Raw genomic sequence first — 5000 nt, forward strand, 5'->3', positions numbered from 1 at the left:
GTAGAGCAAAATCCTGAAGGTCGGGGTCGCGCAAGGGTCGACATGGGTCGAGGTGGACTATCATGCGAAACCACTTTTTTCGGTCCCTACGGTGCCCCTAGATGATGAAAAAAGTGGTTGATTACGAACACTTTTGTGCACCCCCCTTCCGTAGAGCAAAATCCTGAAGGTCGGGTTCTCGGGGCGGTCGAGGCCCTCTGACGTGCACGAAAAACCGGACCCACGCTGAGCTTCAGAATTTGGTCTCCAGAGACTAAGTCCCAACCGAAACTGGCAACCCACAAAAGTGTACCAAGGAGTGGTCGGATCGAGTTACAGTGTTCGAGAGTATTAACGAGGATGGTTATACGCAACTTTTTGCTAAAGGTGTCCAAGACCGTCAGACCCTTACTTACGGAGATATAAGACACGTGCGTGGTTGCCCGTGCCGAGCTTCAGAAATGTTGCTCCAGAGACTAAGTCCCAGAAAACCTTCCGACCCCAAAAAACTCCCAGAAGGAGTCGTCGGATCGTTTCGCGATGTTCTAGTGAAATGTTCAGCTCGACGGAATGCAACTTTTACCTAAAGGGGTCCAAGACCGTCAGACGCTTAGGTACGGAGATACGGGCATGGGTCGGTTTTCCCCATACAAAATACCCCATGGAAAACTGCAAAACCCCAAAACAGGTCGAAGGAGTGGTCGGATCGTTTCGTGGTGTTCTAGTGAAATGTTCCATTCGATAGGGCGCAACTTTTTGCTAAAGGTGTCCAAGACCGTCAGACACTTACTTACGGAGATATAAGACACGTGCGTGGTTGCTCGTGCCGAGCTTCAGAAATGTTGCTCCAGAGACTAAGTCCCAGAAAACCTTCGGACCCCAAAAACTCCCAGAAGGAGTCGTCGGATCGTTTCGCGATGTTCTAGTGAAATGTTCAGCTCGACGGTATGCAACTTTTACCTAAAGGGGTCCAAGACCGTCAGACGCTTAGGTACGGAGATACGGGCATGGGTCGGTTTTCCCCATACAAAATACCCCATGGAAAACTGCAAACCCCAAAACAGGTCGAAGAGTGGTCGGATCGTTTCGTGGTGTTCTAGTGAAATGTTCCATTCGATAGGGCGCAACTTTTTGCTAAAGGTGTCCAAGACCGTCAGACCCTTACTTACGGAGATATAAGACACGTGCGTGGTTGCTCGTGCCGAGCTTCAGAAATTGTTGCTCCAGAGACTAAGTCCCAGAAAACCTTCGGACCCCAAAAACTCCCAGAAGGAGTCGTCGGATCGTTTCGCGATGTTCTAGTGAAATGTTCAGCTCGACGGAATGCAACTTTTACCTAAAGGGGTCCAAGACCGTCAGACGCTTAGGTACGGAGATACGGGCATGGGTCGGTTTTCCCCATACAAAATACCCCATGGAAAACTGCAAAACCCCAAAACAGGTCGAAGGAGTGGTCGGATCGTTTCGTGGTGTTCTAGTGAAATGTTCCATTCGATAGGGGCGCAACTTTTTGCTAAAGGTGTCCAAGACCGTCAGACACTTACTTACGGAGATATAAGACACGTGCGTGGTTGCTCGTGCGAGCTCAGAAATGTTGCTCCAGAGACTAAGTCCCAGAAAACCTTCGGACCCCAAAAACTCCCAGAAGAGTCGTCGGATCGTTTCGCGATGTTCTAGTGAAATGTTCAGCTCGACGGTATGCAACTTTTACCTAAAGGGGTCCAAGACCGTCAGACGCTTAGGTACGGAGATACGGGCATGGGTCGGTTTTCCCCATACAAAATACCCCATGGAAAACTGCAAAACCCCAAAACAGGTCGAAGGAGTGGTCGGATCGTTTCGTGGTGTTCTAGTGAAATGTTCCATTCGATAGGGGCGCAACTTTTTGCTAAAGGTGTCCAAGACCGTCAGACCCTTACTTACGGAGATATAAGACACGTGCGTGGTTGCTCGTTGCCGAGCTTCAGAAATGTTGCTCCAGAGACTAAGTCCCAGAAAACCTTCGGACCCCAAAAACTCCCAGAAGGAGTCGTCGGATCGTTTCGCGATGTTCTAGTGAAATGTTCAGCTCGACGGAATGCAACTTTTACCTAAAGGGGTCCAAGACCGTCAGACGCTTAGGTACGGAGATACGGGCATGGGTCGGTTTTCCCCATACAAAATACCCCATGGAAAACTGCAAAACCCCAAAACAGGTCGAAGGAGTGGTCGGATCGTTTCGTGGTGTTCTAGTGAAATGTTCCATTCGATAGGGCGCAACTTTTTGCTAAAGGTGTCCAAGACCGTCAGACCCTTACTTACGGAGATATAAGACACGTGCGTGGTTGCTCGTGCCGAGCTTCAGAAATGTTGCTCCAGAGACTAAGTCCCAGAAAACCTTCGGACCCCAAAAACTCCCAGAAGGAGTCGTCGGATCGTTTCGCGATGTTCTAGTGAAATGTTCAGCTCGACGGAATGCAACTTTTACCTAAAGGGGTCCAAGACCGTCAGACGCTTAGGTACGGAGATACGGGCATGGGTCGGTTTTCCCCATACAAAATACCCCATGGAAAACTGCAAAAACCCCAAAACAGGTCGAAGGAGTGGTCGGATCGTTTCGTGGTGTTCTAGTGAAATGTTCCATTCGATAGGGCGCAACTTTTGCTAAAGGTGTCCAAGACCGTCAGACCCTTACTTACGGAGATATAAGACACGTGCGTGGTTGCTCGTGCCGAGCTTCAGAAATGTTGCTCCAGAGACTAAGTCCCAGAAAACCTTCGGACCCCAAAAACTCCCAGAAGGAGTCGTCGGATCGTTTCGCGATGTTCTAGTGAAATGTTCAGCTCGACGGAATGCAACTTTTACCTAAAGGGGTCCAAGACCGTCAGACGCTTAGGTACGGAGATACGGGCATGGGTCGGTTTTCCCCATACAAAATACCCCATTGGAAAACTGCAAAACCCCAAAACAGGTCGAAGGAGTGGTCGGATCGTTTCGTGGTGTTCTAGTGAAATGTTCCATTCGATAGGGCGCAACTTTTTGCTAAAGGTGTCCAAGACCGTCAGACACTTACTTACGGAGATATAAGACACGTGCGTGGTTGCTCGTGCCGAGCTTCAGAAATGTTGCTCCAGAGACTAAGTCCCAGAAAACCTTCGGACCCCAAAAACTCCCAGAAGGAGTCGTCGGATCGTTTCGCGATGTTCTAGTGAAATGTTCAGCTCGACGGTATGCAACTTTTACCTAAAGGGGTCCAAGACCGTCAGACGCTTAGGTACGGAGATACGGGCATGGGTCGGTTTTCCCCATACAAAATACCCCATGGAAAACTGCAAAACCCCAAAACAGGTCGAAGGAGTGGTCGGATCGTTTCGTGGTGTTCTAGTGAAAATGTTCCATTCGATAGGGCGCAACTTTTTGCTAAAGGTGTCTCCAAGACCGTCAGACCCTTACTTACGGAGATATAAGACACGTGCGTGGTTGCTCGTGCCGAGCTTCAGAAATGTTGCTCCAGAGACTAAGTCCCAGAAAACCTTCGGACCCCAAAAACTCCCAGAAGGAGTCGTCGGATCGTTTCGCGATGTTCTAGTGAAATGTTCAGCTCGACGGAATGCAACTTTTACCTAAAGGGGTCCAAGACCGTCAGACGCTTAGGTACGGAGATACGGGCATGGGTCGGTTTTCCCCATACAAAATACCCCATGGAAAACTGCAAAACCCCAAAACAGGTCGAAGGAGTGGTCGGATCGTTTCGTGATGTTCTACTGACTTTTTAGGCTTAACGAGACACAACTTTCCGCTGAAGGGTGCAAAACTGTCAGACTCATAGTTTCGGAGAAACAAGCATGGGTCATGTTTGCTCGTGCCGAGCTTCAGAATTTTTCCATGGCCAAATTGCCCTAGAATTTGACATTTCACTATTATAGGGAGGTATGGTTGTACTGAGTCGTCATAGAAAGTTTAGCCTCCTCATGTAAACTGACGATTCGATATCAGGGAGGTCGGGAGTTGTCGAAAAGAGACCCTAGGACCTAATACTAGACCCATGTAGTGGCAAGGTGTTTCGGCCCGTGGGTGACGGTTGTATGAAATTTGGGTGACGGCAACTACGACTGGTTCTGGTACCGGGAAGGTGTGTCTTGGGGTCCGGAGGCGTTTTAACGGTAGCTGGGTGGTCGGAACGGTGACCTAGGGTGCTTTTGGGTGAAATCATCTACCACCACCGATGGTCAACCAGAGGCTAGTGGTACATGGAAAACACCCTGGGAAGGTGTCCCAGGGCTCGGAGTAGTAGTAACAAGGGATGCCGCTGTCTCTAGGTCGCGGAACCACTGTGCTTGCCTGCAACACAGTCCTAGGAGAGCGGCCGAAAGGTTCCGCACGGTGACTTGCACCCACCGGAAAGGGGTCAAGTAGCCAAGAGGTGTCCAACCAAGGGTTAGTGGTACATGGAAAAACACCCTGGGAAGGTGTCCCAGGGCTCGGAGTAGAGTGACTTGCACCCACCGGGAAAGGGGTCAAGTAGCCAAGAGGTGTCAGAACTTCGTAGATCTTGAGGAGACGGTGCTTAGCACCGGCACGTTGTTACTTCTTGAGTGTTGTACGGCATCCAACCTGGGGTGGGAAGTACCGCGGTACCGGGTATACCCCGATCTCGCATCAAACGGTGAAACGAACAATACTAGTTGAGCTCGGCGTAATGTAGAGATGAGCGATGAACCAAACACGGAGAGTGCTTAGGACCCGGAACGGTTAAAGGTTCCGCCGGTTCATGAGGAGGCGAAGCTAAGATGAGTCGGGAACAAACAAGGGGCCCGCCAGAGTGTCAGCTGGCGCGCTTCCGAGAGCTCCGCACGAGGTGCACGTGTGGAGCCGGGTGCCTGCGTCCAAGGAGAGAAGGGCGCAAGCAGCTAGGAGGCGGATCGGATCATGCCATCGAGAGTGCGAGTTGGCACAACGAGGTGACGTTGGTGCCTTCAACCGGGTGTTTACGGGCATAGAATCCAGATCAAGTTGTCCCATCGGTGGCGTAGTTGAATCGG

This window comes from Anopheles nili (genome assembly GCF_943737925.1).
Source record: "Anopheles nili chromosome X unlocalized genomic scaffold, idAnoNiliSN_F5_01 X_unloc_17, whole genome shotgun sequence".
Classification (NCBI taxonomy): domain Eukaryota; kingdom Metazoa; phylum Arthropoda; class Insecta; order Diptera; family Culicidae; genus Anopheles; species Anopheles nili.